Source organism: Poecilia formosa, unplaced genomic scaffold (assembly GCF_000485575.1).
Source record: "Poecilia formosa unplaced genomic scaffold, Poecilia_formosa-5.1.2 Scaffold152, whole genome shotgun sequence".
NCBI lineage: Eukaryota > Metazoa > Chordata > Actinopteri > Cyprinodontiformes > Poeciliidae > Poecilia > Poecilia formosa.
Genome location: NW_006800091.1, coordinates 885,635 through 902,565, shown reverse-complemented (window position 1 = coordinate 902,565; position 16,931 = coordinate 885,635). Strand labels below are relative to the sequence as shown.

General features: G+C 37.8%; 1 long non-coding RNA gene across 1 annotated transcript in view; it reads right to left on the bottom strand.

Annotated features, from left to right (window-relative positions):
- Positions 1 to 340: 340 nt before the first annotated feature.
- The window catches only part of LOC107837572 (uncharacterized), a 24,527-nt gene continuing 7,936 nt past the window's right edge, over positions 341 to 16,931 (bottom strand). Inside the window, exons 2-3 of the long non-coding RNA XR_001663594.1 lie at positions 5,204 to 5,214; positions 341 to 351 (exon numbers count right to left, since the gene is read on the bottom strand). This is a non-coding gene — a long non-coding RNA (uncharacterized LOC107837572). The remainder of the gene's footprint in view (positions 352 to 5,203; positions 5,215 to 16,931) is intronic.

Sequence of the window (16,931 nt, the reverse complement as noted above, 5' to 3'; positions counted from 1 at the left end):
AAAAGTGACTGAAGATTTACTTTGATTTTTATTTATCAATAATGAATAAATGGGCAGAGCACTGACGTGACTGATGGATTACACAATAAAACCACTTGAAAATGGCCAATGTTGCCGTAGGATATTTTTCATAACATTTCTATGACATTTGAAGAAAAAACTAAGTATTTAAGTTATTTTTAAAGTTGATATTTAGACAATCCAGAGTATGAGTTGTACTTGAATGCACCACAAAAGCAGCTTTTGGAAAATTCCCTTTGGCCAGCAGGACTGGACTGTACCAGTATTACTGCATCTCATAAGATGTGCAGCATTTTGGGTTGGTTGTCTAGTCTAGCTGATTAGCATAGACTATAAAACCTATAGAAACAGGCTTCAGTATATACAGACAACTCGCCAATATTAGGTAAAAATGTCCCTTTGCAAACTTTACCTCAAAAAACTTTTGTAGACATCAACATGGATCTTACTTTTAAAAAGTTCACAACATTTAAAAACATTTAAGGTTGACGGCAGTCAAGAAGTTTAATAATAGGTTGCAACATATGATGGCACTGCAAAGCCCTTTCTATTACTTTTTTTTCTTCCCTAAAAAATGTTAATCTATTTTAAAACCTCAGGTCAAGCAGTGATAACATCCAAACATAGTTAAGGTTATCAACACACATCTGAGGACCAATGACTGTCATCAAGTCAGAAAACAGACCGTGTGACCCGGACACAGACTCAATACCGTCAATGTACAGAGGATAAAGCCTTGATTTGGACAACATGACTGCTCCTCTAATACCTTTCTCAGGAAAAGCCCTCGATCACAAACACAGAAAATAGATCCCTTCACGTCATGATTACATGAGAAAACTGAACATTACAGCCTCACTGGAACTGATGGAGATGGTTTACTCCACCTTTCACCTCTTTGACTGCTGGGATAGACTCCAGCAGTCCTGAACTCTACAACCAAGACAGTGGACAGGATATGATAGACCATGAAGAAGTCATGTGATTTTGGTAAGTAGAAGTAAATAATTCATGATTTACTTGCTTTTTCAGATTTATATAAATAAATCTGAAAAAGCATTCAGCTCCTTCAGTCAATATTTTGCAGAGCCATCTTTTGTTGTAATTTCTTCTACAAGTTATTTAGGGTATATCTCTAACAATGCTGCACGTTTTTTTTTGTTTTTTTCCCCCCAATTCTCATTTGCCAAACAGCTCCTGCTCCCTAAGTGTGAATGGAGAACGCTTAATTATCTTTTTTTGTAAGGTACTTTAACACCATCAGGTTTTTTGATGCAACCCCACAAACAACCAAATACACATCAACTAATGAACAAAGTCAAGTACTTAAGATAACTCTGCAACTTTTTATAAAAACAAACGAAAAAATATGCAGATCCATATACTTCAACATAGCAATGTTTTTTTTCTCTCTCTCTTTTTTAAAACACATCTCAATCTAAGTAGTACAGTGTCAAGAAATGTTTGGTTTTGTGTGTTTTTTTTTTTTTTAGAATAAAACCTTAACAAATCTCCAACTTTATTTTAAATAGTCAAATCAGTGAAGAATAATCATGTCGAGGTCTGACAAGTCTAAATATGCAGTCCATACTGCTCAAAAATCTCCATATTACTCTTTAATAATCAAAGTATATTCTATTCCATTCCAATCTTGCACCAAATCATTGGCTACACGTCAAAGCCCAACATCAGTGTAACCTGATCAGCAATACATTTTCTAACGGTACAGAACACATTTTCACTAACTTAACATGTAAATAAGCCACCGTAGTCAAAAAGGAGGCGATTGAAAATAACTAAATCATCCTTTCTCTTTGTGGCAACCCCTAAGTTTTTCCACCCTGGGTAGTATCCCAAGCCTCTTTAGACAATCTTCTGAAAAGTGTGCCTTGTTACAAAGATGCTGTGGCTGTGTAAAGTCAAAATAGTGGATCAAATTCTGTGGTAGGATCTACCAGACCTTCTTGATAAAGCTAATGCCATTCAAAGTGTCTGCTGAAGGGGACAATGGTGCGGATGGCGGGCCGTGAACTAAGCTCAGCTCACAGCACAAGGTCAGTGTGTTGTTGCAAAAATAATCCCTCTTCTGTTATGCAGAAGCAAAAAAAGGCCAAAGGAAAAGAAGTGCAGTGAACTACTTGCTTTATCCACTTGGTCAAAGAAAGATTAATCTCTGCTGTCGCCACTGAGCAGAATAATGAAAACTAACTCCAAGAAGAAGATGAGAAAACACTGACCTGAATTTGTCCCACTAAAAACATATCTGTATGTATGCACAATTTTCTACATATCTTCAATTCCTATGAATATTAGTTATCTAGTTAATTTGCGCTACCTACCCGAGTTGGGTAATTATCTTGCAACATGGGATTAAAAAGGTTCAATGAGCTTGGAAAAAGAAACTGAATTTGTTTTCAGAATGCAATTACTATCGAGGTAGGTGATAGAATGGTTTTCTCCTGAGTTCCTGTAATACACATAAAAAAAGAGACATTCTTTTCCAGATTAAAATGTCTAGATTTTGACACGGTTTTGACACTGCAGAAATAAAAAAAAAAGACAAGCATTTGTCAATTAACGAGCTTTAAGGTGGAAAGTAAAGATGGATGGTGGTATTGATGGATTGACAAGAGGACAGACTAATGCAATTAAAAATTATATTAAAAACTACTCCTACATCAAGTCTTCTGTTTCTTTTTGTTCGTCTGCTCTGTCTTTTCAAACCCCCAGTTGTGGCAGATACCCGCTGGTACAGGATGTGGTTCTGCTGGAGGTTTCTTCCTGCAGAAGAAACCTCCAGCTTCTTCTTTTTCCTCCTCTCAGTTTTTCCTCCACTGAGGAAAAATTCTCAGTGGAGAGTTTTTCCTCTCCACTGTTGCTCCATGCATTATTGGTATGAAGGATTGCTGTAAAACCAGCGACAACAAAAGCGATTGTCTAAAGTCTCTACATCCAGGAGTGAAAGCTGCAAGTTGATGACAATGCAATCTGCTGAGACACCTTTGATAGAAATTCTTTAAACTAATTTTAAAAAAAAACTAAAACTGATCCATATTTTAATAAGTAAAATGCATTGGAATGATTGGATTGAAATTATATTTTTGCATGATGCCTTGAGAAAATGTGTTTTATAAAATGAAGTGGATGAACGGACGGAAAGAGGAGTTCATGAATTGATGAATAAACAAGACAGATGGACAAACTGAAGGACCATTAAACAAGGACTGATGGGTGAGTGTGCATGAAAATGGTTGAAAACCAACATAAACTTACAAATTATCTGATATTACACATAAACATGCAATAAAGTCCTGAAATACAATTTTTCATATTTTCTCCCAAGCTTTTCCAGACTTTCCACCAGCAGAAGGGAATCTTGCATCCTGTCGTTTAAACCTTTCTGTAAAATTCATCCTAAGAAACTCCAGAAAACTGAATCATACAAGTCAGAGTTTTGTAATCCACTCAAAATGATTCCACTTCTCATTCTGTTTAATGAAATCCATGCATTGTACCTTTTCTATACTCATGCAGTCGCAGGGAATAATTCCACAACAAAAAATTACTGCATTGCTTTTTATTGTTTCCTGGCAGGATAAATATCACTGAAGAGTTTAAAATAAATTCAAGGCATTCATTGGCCTTAATGGAGATATTTATATTCCAGGAAAATGCAAGTCCCACTGATTGGAAACGGGGGTGTAATTGTAGTTTTAGAGTAGAAGAAGAACAAGGTAACATTGGAGGCAAACTATGAATTAATCAGAACAAAACAGAAGAGGTTCGAGTGTACAATCCAGGTATTTGGTGGTGGTTTATGTTCCTTTTCTTTTGATTGGTGCTGGAGCAAGTTTGAAACAGTTTCCACTCAAGTATCTCCCATCAAGCACTTCAAAATTTGAACAGCATCACTTAAAGCATCTGCTCCAATATACTTTGTGAAGCTTGCTGTAGTTTATTCTAAATAATGGAGCAGGGAGAGAGTTTGTCTGCTCCACGGATGACTACGCCAGCTTTATTTTCACTGTAAATCAATCTGTTGGCATCACCAGTCTGGGAGAATAAATCCTGTACTGCCATTTGGAGACTCTAAACACCGTGCAAGATTTAAGAGCAGCTTTTAATGAGGAATGTTTAAACTGGTGATATGTTTGTTTTTGTTGTACATCATAACTTTGGAAGCAGCTCCATCTGGTGATTCGGGCACCTTCAAAAAGGGAGGTGGGATAAAAGGGAGTGTATTTTTAAATGCATCTCCATTCTTCAATTCTGTTAAGTCTGTTTTCCACAAAGCAGAAACGTTCGAGGTGCATTCATTTTTATTTTGAGGATATGCAAGTATGTGAAAGAATTCACTAACTTGAGAAAGTGTGGAGAATCAGTAAATAAGTTAGCACTGACATTTTTTTTATAGGGATTAATTTGCTATACATTTTGTCATGTTGCAACCAAAATCTTTAGAGTACTTTATTTGGATTTAGTGTCTGTGGTCAAAACAGATTGGAGAATTAATATGATGTAAAATAAAAAAGTTTGCTACAACACTTCAAATAGAAAATGAAACATTTTAATCATTCATTGGAAAATAGTTCAAGCTCAGCCAAAATGTAAGGGACAATAACTGCAAATATTTTCAGGTTTTACTAAATATTCTGAATTAGATTCAGGTGAGTACTTTGACTTGGCCATCCTAACAAATGAGTGTACTTTCATGTAAACTCATTGTAGCTCTGGGTGCATGTTTAGGATGGTTGTTCTGCTCAAACTTAATTTCTAGAGTGACTAAGATTACACGTGACTATTAGTTACATCCAGTAAATGCCACTTCAACCTAAAAACTGACTGGCTTTATTTTAAGTGCATTTTTAACAGTAATATCAACATATTTCAAGTTTTACTTGAAAACTGTTTCCTGTAGAAAATAAGTTTTTCTTAAAAAAAAAGAAAAAAAAAAGAAAAAAAGATTTTACTCAAATTGCATCTTTGGTCACTGAACAGACTCTGCAGTAATTATGCAACCATTATAGTCGATGAGAGCGTTAAGGACCTCCACATCGGCATAATTACCTACAATTAATGTGAGTATTTCCTAAAGGTGAAAACATGTCTTATCGCATATCTAATACCGCTCACGACGATGCCACAAGAAAGCATTTATATATTTTAGGGACGCACGATGCACTGTTTTCATTTCTGAAACAGCGCTCAACTGACTAAAAACTTTCTTTTTGTTTAAACACATAAATAAACGTATTGAATTAAAAATGCATTTGATAACTCTGCTCCAGTACAGTACACTTAAATCTAATAATAGCTTCACAAGATTGGTCAAACATGTACAAGAAAAGAAAACAACAAAAAAATTTAATTTGGTCAGTAAAACAGCTAATGTAAAATAAATAAAGAAAACAAAAAAACTATATGTTGACCACCTTGGTCAAACATGTAAAAATAAACTTCAACAAACCTTTCAAGAGTTCAAAAAGTCCCATAAGGAATTCTAAATATAATGTAAAAAAAAAGAAAAAAAAAAGCATGACCTCGCTCAGAGTGAGAGATATTCATTTTTAAAAAAAGAATGTATTCTTTTCACATTTAAACACTACCTAGTGTTTGTGTATCACATAAAATCAAAATAAAAACATAAAAATCTATGAATATTCTTGCTAGGCGCTGTGTAGTGATGTCAAACTGCCGTCAGCCTTGGCAGTTTGAAGGAATGCAGCCTCCAGCTGTCTGGCACCACCTCCACCCGGAGGAAACCGAACTATTACGGCGCTCCAGGTGGAGCAGCTGGAGTTGTCTGCTCCCGTCTGTCCTCACATCAGAGTCCGCCTCTACGCGGGACAGATGGGAACAAAGGAGGCGGCTGTTGGTTGGAATTACACAGGAGCGCTCATTGATAACGTCCCTGGATGAAGAAGTCAGAGGCAGGGCAGCAGAACAAGAGCATCCATAATTTATGAACACGGCATCAAATGGGCACTGGAGTGAATTCATTTGTAGGAGTGTCTGGATGCATTTGCGTGCAGCATTAAGCGGGGACTTTAGATGTTAGAACCCATCAGATTTCTTATTATAAGCACGAGGAGATATTTTAAACACAATTAGGCTGTAAATAACAGCTTCTCCTGATTCTAAATACCAGCTAAGTGGGGCTTTTTATGCAACACAGGCGATGTTAATTACTTTCAGGTTAAGGTAAACAAACCCTTCTAGTATTTCTGTATTTGTTATCTAGGAAAAAAAACAAAAAACAATGCACTCATGTGCAATATGACGAGTATTCACTGCAGCTGGAGCCACAAGTGCAGCGCAGAGACAGCACAGAACATTAACGAAACCTGGCTGGAGCGGGATGAATACAAAACCAGTGGGAGGAATACATTATCAGCAGGTGGACTTGGGGCAGCTTCAATGCTGCAAATCACATCCGACGCTCTCTTCCCGTTTAAAGGCAGGAGGACGGCAGCCAAACAGAGGAGCTTGTTGGAAACCTAATTGTCAGGCGATTTAGAGCCGCAGAGCAGATGTACACAGCACCCCAATTACTGCACAGCAAATATGCATTATCGAGTATCAAATTATTTCCCTTTGTAAGCTGGTTTTATGTGGCCCTTTTAGAGGACAAGAGTTTTAACCAGACTTTTTATTTACACCAGCGGCGACAGAAAAACTGAGGTTATTTAACTGTATTTTGGGAAATTTGGGTAGACACCAATAGAGTGTTGACAAAAGGACAAACTGCATCTAGGTCCTGTGCTATGATTATTAAATAATCTGTTTTCAACTTTTGGTATTTTAATTAAATTCTGCCACAGCTACATCAGGATTTAAGCAATTGCAAGGAAATGCTGGTTGTTTTTGGCTGCATTCAGACCAGACCTGTTTATTTTAGAAAACCTTCAGTCTTTCATTGCCTAGTAAGCCAAGTTTGTTTGATAAAGACAAAAAATAAATAAATAAATAAACTGATCTGCCTAAAAACCTAGATCTCGGTTCAGTTGAAGCAAACTCTGGCGCTGTTTGAATGTTTCCATGTAGCTGAAATCCTTGAGTCCTTCACATCCCGCCTAAAAAACACCTCATGCCTATTTAGATAGATCAAAGAAGTAATTCACAAAAATGGTGATTAAATGCTCATAAGAAAACAAAACAAAAATTAGAGGCAGCATGCAAATTCAGTTCAAAATGATTTGAATTTTGAAAAACTTCAAAATTGATCCCTAAAATAAATTCTATGTTGTTGCAACTCATTCATTCAGAATTCTTCAGTTATGGTAGGTGGTGATGGCTGAGGGCAGGAAAGACCTCCTAAAGCCGCATCGCTCCTTTGCTTAACAGTTCCTTTAGCTCACTTAGTGATTTATTACTAGGGAAGCATGTCATTATTCTGGTGGAAATGATTTTATCCACACAGAAATTTGGTCAGCCACACAGTGATGTGACTGGCAAAGAGAAATTCAATCTGTTGCTTCAAAACATCCCTGTAGCAGTTCTTTGGTTTCAAATAGTGTTATAATTTTTTGCTCTATTTCTGCTCAGTTGTGCACAGGCAAGTGTCAATCTTGTACAGTAAAATGTTCAGGAATAGCTCAGCTAAAATAAGATAGCCATGTCGTGTTTATGCCAGCCTCACTTTTCTCCATTTAATTAGCTTAAATCATGAAGGTTTAAGTGGCCTGGGGTAATTTTGCTAACAAATCATTTTTACAGGGACACACTGTTAAGCCACCCATATTGAATGAATCCGCCTGTTAGTCTAACAGCAACTAACTCAGCACTGGAAAATACCTTCCTTCATTTAGCTCAGGGAAAACATGAAACTGCTCCAGTAAAGAGACTTTTAAACATGCTCCAAAACCAACATGAGGTCAATTCATTGGTCTGTCTGTTGACTCCCTGCTTTAGCCATCCATAGTAGCCAAGGCATTAACTTTCTTCAGATTTGGGGTTTTCCTTCACTGAAATTCAAAATTACAACCATTTCATTAAAAACTGTTTCCAACAGAGACAATCTGTCTCCATTACCTGTATTTACTTCTTTGGACCTTTTTCATGTTTCCTCTTCACAGATAATCTTTATAGCACATTCCCTCAAAGTATTTACCAGTTTCTGCAATAGGTAGTCCCACCTACTCAAAATATTTTCAATAATTTATTTCTCAATATGTATCCATATAGTCAGGCATGAATACTATATCATTGTAGATGGATCATTTTCAGTGTAACTTTCTGATTTGGTAAATGTGACTCAAAAGGTTAATTTTGTTTAAGAAAGTTGTTCCTAATCATTTTTGATTCATATTTAAGATTTTATTTTATTTTCTGTCTCTAAAAGATAATAAATGCCCTTTAAGGGGTACCAGCTAGGATCTGTCTGGCAGTAAAGTCTTACGCCCATTAATCCCTGTAATTTAGACCAAGCACAGGAGAACTGGAGAAAACATGTGAAATGTTTCAGAAATGGAGTATTTATGGGTGAATGAGAGGACGATATGAATTCTAGCACCATAAATAGAAACAACCGCTTACACTACAGAACACGTCCCGTTATTTATGTGGAAATATAATGCATTCTGACACCGACAGTCTTTTAGGGAAGTTACACAGATCCAGCCGGTGGCACTTCCACTCACACCGATTGTTCACACGGCTGCGTCTCATTAAATTTACTGACAGACAAAAATATCCATCCATCTCCCCCCCTGCTTCGCTCCACCTCCACCGCCCCTGGGCTGTGTGTTTGTTACAGTGCCAAAGCATTGAGGTTCCTGTTAATTAACTGCAGCACTATTGCCACTTCTCGCTGATTTTCACGTGTTTGGAAACAGCTTGCTGGTGCGAGTGCAGCCGTAAGGGCTGTTGATGGAGGCAGCACTCACCTATATGCCTTCTGAGTGCAACAGCACTCAGAAGGCATGTTATTAGTCTTCAGATGAAGCACGTCATATCTGCCAACATGCTAGGAGTTGAAGGGATGTCTGAATTTAAGGGCTAAGTGGAATTAATGTTAATGCTGTTCAACAGAATCTGATCTTCATTCTTGTTAGTCATTTCAAGGCTGGTTGACGTTCCACATTATTAAGATGTTCATATATATCTGCCCGAATTAATTAGAGCCCATGGTCCTTCATTTACACTGAAGGACCATGGTCTTAATGCTTTCAAAAGATAGAGTTAGAATTTGGCTGCCATTGCTTCATAAATGACACATTTTAATCAGGAGTTTGGCAGATCTCAGGTCTGCACAACTGCACATCAAATTATTTGACCCAAAGGACGAGCAGAACTGCTTAAAAATCAAGATTAAACCCATTTATTTCACTCAAGCTGTTTCAGTTGACATCGACATGCTTAAAGTCTAAATCCAGCTCCTGGAAAGATATTTGGTACTAAGCAGGAAATTACATAATCATATTTATAAATGTCAAATTTGGGCAGGGCTGATTGGTGAAGAACTGGTTACCGCAGTGTTTTTCAACCTTTTTTGAGCCAAGGTACACTGTTTTAACTGAAAAAAATCACAAGGCATACCACCAACCAAACATGCAAACAAAGATACTCTGTAGCCGCCTGTATTTTATATATATATAGTCATTCTTATCAAAGTGTCTTGAATAGGAATCAAATAAACACAGAAAATAATTTTTATCACATTTACATTTCTTATTTTGAATTGCACCTAACATGTCCACTTCAAAAATACACCTGAACACCTGAACAGGGCCACGACAATGTGGTCTTAAATTTAAAGAAGTTGTGGAAAACTTCAAAGTGTTTTACAAACTAATCCACAAGCATTCTTATAGCTGGAATACAGAAAATAATTCTTATTCTGAAAGAAGCAATAATATTTGGGAAAGATTTCACTGTTACAATATGAAGAGTTGCATGTACAAAATGTCAATATCTGTATATTTTACCCAGCTAGTGTGAAACCTGTGCATAATTGGATGAAAACAGCTGATTTCCTGGCAGAAATTGAAGAAAGACAAAGCTCTTCCTCAGCAGCTCTCAGTCTCTCTCTGGTTTCAGTTTTTATAGTAACCAGGCTTGAGAAGCTCACTTCACACAGATAAGTTGTGGGAAATGGACCCATGTTCTTTCCAATTACTGCTGAGCTTCACTGTCTTTTCCATCACTGTCGTCACAGTCTTGCTAGATAGATGCTCTCACCTCTACCTGTAACATTCATGGCTCACTAATTCTGTTGTTTTAATGTAAAATGCTCTGTACCTACTGCCATCTAGTGGTAAGAAAATTACATGATTACGCTGCTATCCACTACTAACCATGGTTTTGTTCACACCTAGCTTAAGTGCAGCGGCTTTATTTCCCTCCTGTAGTGGCAGCTCGACAGACCTCAACATAAAAGCTGCATCATATGAGTTTGAAAACATTTCTTCGTCGTGCCTGCTGCTAGCACGTGGTTGTTCTAAATAAAAATTAATGCGTTGTTTGATTTACAATTTTGACTTCTAATGATTCACTTCCTGCTAGAGAGCCCCCTGGTGGTTGAAGAAAAATACACAGAAAAGCCGCACAGGGCTACAATCCGCATGGTTCAAAGTTTAGGAAAAAAGTAGCAGCTTATAGTCCGGAAAATACGGTACCATAGGTGAAATTGAATAATTTCCACGGCACACCTAACGGATCACTCACGGCACACTAGTGTGCCGCAGCACAGTGGTTGAAAAACACTGGGTTACCGCCACGCCCGTGGAGAAGGATCTTATGAGTTAATGTTTAAAGGTGCATTCCATGTGGACCCTGCTTCCTGATCACTGACCACCTACAGAGACCCAATACTGATAAGAATTAAAGTGGGAATAGAAAATACATCAATGGATGGATGACCAATGGTACCCCAATAGGTGAAATTAATGTTACTATTATTAACTTTTATTTTACTAGGAAACTTCCATTGAGGTTTTTTTTTTTTTTCTTGCGAGATAATCCTGGCCAAGACTGGAAGAAAGTTGTAATCTTACAGTGAAGAAAGTCAAAAGACATCACAAGACCTCACTCACTGTTCTCACTATTCTTATTTCTTTGCTTATAAAAGAGCTAACACCTATATTTTACTAGCTAAATATGCACTCAAATCTGAAAACATATATGTTTCCCTTTCCTTGTTGGACTCATTGCCAGACAGATTTCCAGGAAAAAATAAATAAATAAAAATTCAGAAAGGTTAAAATAAACCAAGGAAAGTAAAAAAAAGCCCATCCCTTTAGAACTTTTTTAAATGTATGTTTTATGCTCTAGTCCCCAATCCCAGCATCAGAGCACCCAATGCATGCAAGAGCTGAGCAAACAATGTTTTGTATATAGGTCTCAGTGACAGTGCTGAGTGTTATTATCCAGTTACAGTAGAGATCGCTTTGTTGGATATTAATGCTGAAATATGAAAATTGAGTGTACTGCCCCCTGGAAAGGCAATATGCATCTAAAAAATTGAAACGTGACTGTGTTTGGCTTTCACACTTAAAAGGTTTTGCATACATATGCAACTCTCTTTGTAAGTACCTCGCGGCATTTCACCACTTCAATTCCTGCAGAGCTTGGCTGGAGGAAGACACTTAGGCTGGTGTCTGAAAATAAAACTCCCACATTAAAGATTGTAAGCAAGTTTTCAATTTTATTTCTAATTCTAATAAGCAAGGTTGCTCAAATTGTTGCTGTGCATTTTCTTTTATTTGAAATATAAAAGGATGTTATTTTCAGCCACAGACAGCTTTGAAAAGACACTTTAATGAGCTGAAGACAATTTTTCTGGTCACGACAACAACACAAGTCTAATACCTGAGGGCAGCCTAGTGTAACCGTGCCACGGATTATGAATATGATTACAGTCATGATTCAGATCATAGCACAGTGTCACGGCCATACAACAACACTGTAAAAAAGGGTTTTATTCCCTTAATACAACACCATCCACTGCATGCGAAATCATCCTCCGTTTCCTCTTACAGGTTTCCTCTATTTTTTTCTCCCACTTATGTTTCTTCATTTCTTTGAACAGTAATTACAGACAACTGCATCCAAGTACACAAAAATAGTTTTTATAACAATGATTTCATTCATTAAAAGGAAGGACACTATCCAAACCAATCAAGTCCTTTGTGAAAAAGTAATTGTTGATCATGAGTTATGCCTCTCATATTTGAGTAGCCCTGTTACATAACTTTTTTTTGTGGACTTTTGTTTGAGGATTTGTTTTTTGGACAAATATTTTCTCTGGTTTTGGAAACTGTGTAGTTGCAAAGATTTCTGATCTTGCTCTTTATTTCAGACAGCTGTTATGATGCAGAACCATGGCAACAAGTTTTTTCACCTACACAGCCGGGAGCTAATTAGCATGCACAAAGCTCAAATAATACCTGAACTAAAACCCCAAATACCAGAGGAATTGAAAGGAGGGTTCACGGATGCAGATCAGGACCAAAGAGAAAAGAGAGGAGGAGGAAGTTGAAACCATCTTCTCTGTCTATCATATTAGATAAGGGAACAAACCTATTTCAGCTGGCTGACCACAACCAGAAATCCTTTCTACACTAAGCATCACCATCCACACTATAGATACTTGGACAATACAAGTTACAACATTTGACTTCACTTTGGAATCAGTCTACAGAAATGCAACAAGAGCTCAGGTTAGAAAGTCACTTCTAAGGCTTTGGGACTCCAGTGAGTCAACAAAATTACTCTGAGTGCATCAAAAGCATGTACATGTTTGTAATAGTAGCATGCAAATGTTTCTATTTTGATACAGTAAAAACCACCTCATTCAAAGCTTTAGTGAAATATGTGAGTTTTTTTCTAAATTGAGAGCATTTTCAATTTTGAAAAAACTGAGATGAAAATGCTCTCTGTGCTTGATGAGGATTGAGCTGTCCCAGCACATTTCTTTGAGTTGTTGAATGGTCAGTGACCTTTCAACAACACAGCAAAATAAATAAGCTAATTTATTTTCATAACTCCAACTTGATTTAACCCAGTTAAGATCAACGTTCAAGGATCAGCAATGAGAAAGGTAACCTGGACTAAAATTGCCTCCATGGGGAATTTTAGCAGTGTTTCCATGAGACTGGAAACACTGCTGATCCAAAAGACTTCATGAGAAAAAATGTTATAAAGCTTTTCATCAGGCTTAAACTTACAGCATTTTATGAAACAAACTGACAAACTTTGGTACGATAGTCTGGGGCAGCTGAAGAAGCATGACGATTTGAAGTAATTGATGTAAATATGAATTCTGCTCAACATAAAGGCTCTGAAGTGGCCTAGTCAGAACATGGAGGTAAAGTCAACAGACACTTTAAAACCCTTCAAATATACTAACGCAAACAATTCTTCACAGAAGAGTATGCCGACATCTTTAATATTGATGTAACAGACTCTTGATCATGTATGGTAAATGCTTGATGTCAATGGTTGTCTCCAGAGGTGGCACAACTATTCATTATGCTTAAGGTGCCATTACTCCTTAAACATAAGGAGTAATGGCTGACCATCATATAGGGTCAGGATGGTTTAGATAGCTTTTCTCCTCTTAATTAAATGTTTTTATTTTAAAAAAGTAACATAAAACTCTTAAGTGTAAAAAAACAAACCAAAAACAGAAATTATGTGAAAATTATTTCACCAAATTCTATGGCAATACTGCCAAGGCTTCAAATTTAATCAAATTGACACTGTTAACTTCTATTCGGTCTAGCAGGTTCATGCATTCTGTTGCGTCAGTGTTAAGGCCAGTATTTCTCTTCTGCAGACTCACGACTCGGGTGTACTGCTGTGTGTTGCCAAAGACAACACAGAGTTGGGGAAAAGCTGTCATAAATGTGCCAAAAACAAAATAAAAATCCTGTGTTGCCTCCAAACAAATCAGTGCCACACACCGATGCTGGGGAAACCGAGGCAGATCATGGGCCAATGAGATCCACCCTCTCCATGGAAATGTCTGCATACACAGTGGATGTGGAAGTGACTGTTTACTCAGGCAAGTTACACTCCAGTTCCCCAACATCCTCAAGTATTTGTGACAGCTTCAACCTACTTCTCACATCAACAAGATTCACATTACCATTAGGAGATTGGAGGAAAGAAAAAAAAAAATAAATCACCTCAGAGTTTGACCTTCATTCAACGCCTGAGAGATGACGAGCATATAAAGTCACTCGGATTGTAACTGACATTATTGCCAATATTTCTGACATTCCTTACTTGTACTTATGCTAGGATTGGCAATCCCTCTAACTCAGAGGTTCCCAAACTGTGGGGGGCGCCCCCTAGGGGGGGCACCGTGTCATTGCAGGGGGGGCGCGGGAAGCGTCTGGATGAAAAAATAAAAACAAAACATGAACACTGTATGCGCTGGGTTTTTACCTTAGAATGGCCAACTCTGTTATTCCTATGTCAATTTGATACAGTAGAGGCTTCCACACTTCCCATATTTGTGTCCTCTGTCACTTTTATCAGCAGTTAAAACTATTTAATCCGTTGTTAACATGTTGTAACCTGTTTTTCCGAGCCGCCTTTAAACGCAACATGAGCGCTACGACGCTCGCGCTGGGTTTCCACCTGTGAAGGAGACCTGCTGCTGCTGTGCGGAGCTACGTAGGTTTGTGTTAGAATCACGGCTGCAAACCAGCAAAACGCAAAGAACTTTTCACAGTTTTTCCCTCCAAACTAACCGACTGAGTTGAGTAAAGCTGTTGGATGAAGGTAATGTTAGCTAAAAGATGACTAGATAATATCAATACAGAACCTTAAGCTTAACAAGTACCTTGTAGGCTACCGATGTTGGTGTCTATTTTCAGCCACGTACATTCATTTTGCCCCCAAAAAAGTCGATGCCGCCCCCCCCACTCCATCCCGTCACACGCGTCGTTTCAACCAGACAGCCATTTGTAATCCATAGGGGGGGCGCTGAAAATGTTTGGAAACCACTGGGGGGGCGCAGAAGAAAAAGTTTGGGAACCACTGCTCTAACTTAACATGTTGGGATGAAGTATTAAGATGAACTTGCAAAGAAACTTGCAGTCACTTCAAGGTCAGCCTTTTTTAAGATGGTTCTACTCTTATTTGCAGGACATGTCCTTCAGTGTGGTTAACAGAAATTCAGATGTAAATAAAGGCAATAAGTCAATATTAAATGTATTATTTATTTAGTGGTAAAAGTAAGATGATGTTTTAAGGCATAAATCACACTGGATTCAAAAATACTTTTGAGTAGTGCAGCCAGACATTGTGTCTTTTTTCTATATTTAATTTTTTTCTGCTTTGTGTCTAATGTTGTCTTTTACATGTTTTCATTTTGCACTGAAAATGTATTGCAGTAGCTCAAAAGGTTACAGCAACACGTACCTGAAAGTGGACTTTTTAATAGTTATTGTAATTATTAAATTGGTTGCAGGTTACCATTTGAGCCACTAGATGGTAACGTTTGATACACTGCCCCTTTAATGTGACTAGTGGTGGGCACTGCTAACTAAAAAGCTAGTTGTACTAACCCTGAAGCCCTAATTATAAATGTTAGTTCAGCTAATGCTAAAGTGCCACAAAAACATGGTATTTAGCAGAAGCTAATGCTAAAGCATTAAATTTAAGATTATGTCAATGACATAACGTATTACCTTCACAAGGGTCAAATTTATTAATACAAGCGTACTCGTATGGATGCACTTTAGAAAGTGATTTTTGGAACAGAACTTTCATACATTTTCAGTTCAATAGTTGAGTGTTCCTAGATTTGTTGCTAATTTAGCCTAATTGACAACAATCAGGCCTTGGTCACAAATGATGCAGGACATCAGAACGCATGTATATCTATCTAGTTATCATATATCATATTATAAAAAAATCAATGACTTATTTTCGTCATAACTTGTTGCCTATGCTGAACTGACAACTCCACTGACGGTCAGACTTCTTAATGCGCATGCGGGAGCATGCGTACTAACTGCATGTATGCTATCCTGATAGCGTATGGCTATCTGATAGAACAAGGGGAATTCCAAACAGCTGACATGGCGCAACCCAAAATCCAGCAGACATTGGAGATATGTGGAAACAACATTCATATTTATTCAACATTTCGTGCAAAGAATATAGGGACAAGGGGAGGAGTTGGAGCCAAATTGCTACCGCAGTTGATAAACCCGGTAACTTTTCAGCTGTTCAACCCAGTGTTTACACCTGCTATTACTGACCCGACCTTCTCCTTCTGGCAGAATAAGGGACTAAAATGTTTCAAGGATTTTTATAGGGAAGGGTCTTTTTGTTCTCCCACCCTCCCATCTGTTTAGATACTTCCAGATAAGGGCATGTGCAAAATCCTTATTTCCCAACTTCCCTCACTTGCCACCTGAGCAGTCGTGGGGTGAACTTATACAACTTAAGCCCTTGCAAAGGTCTTTGAATTCAAAGATATATAACTCGACTCAGTCATATGACGTCTTTCTTACTACGAACACTAAGAGAGCCTGGGAGCGTGAACTGGGGCTGGTTTTTGATGAGTATTGGTGGGAAGCAGCCCTGACAGCCATTCACAAAACTTCTATATGCGCCCGTCTGAGTTTGATACAGTTCAAAGTGGTATTCAGATACCACTATTCAAAAACCAGGCTGGCAAAGGTCTCCCGAAATATGGAGGATGTTTGCGATCGATGTGGAAGTTCACCCTGCAATCTTGGACATATGTTTTTTACCTGCTCAGCTCTTATAAATTTCTGACAAGTTTACTTTCACACCATGTCTGTTGTACTTTCAAGAACTATTGATGCTTCAGCTCATAGGTATCTTTGGTCTCCCGGAGCATTACAGTCAATACTCCGTAAGAGAGTTGGAAGCGATAGCTTTTACCTCTGTGATCGCGAGGCGTCACCTTCTTCTTAACTGGAAAT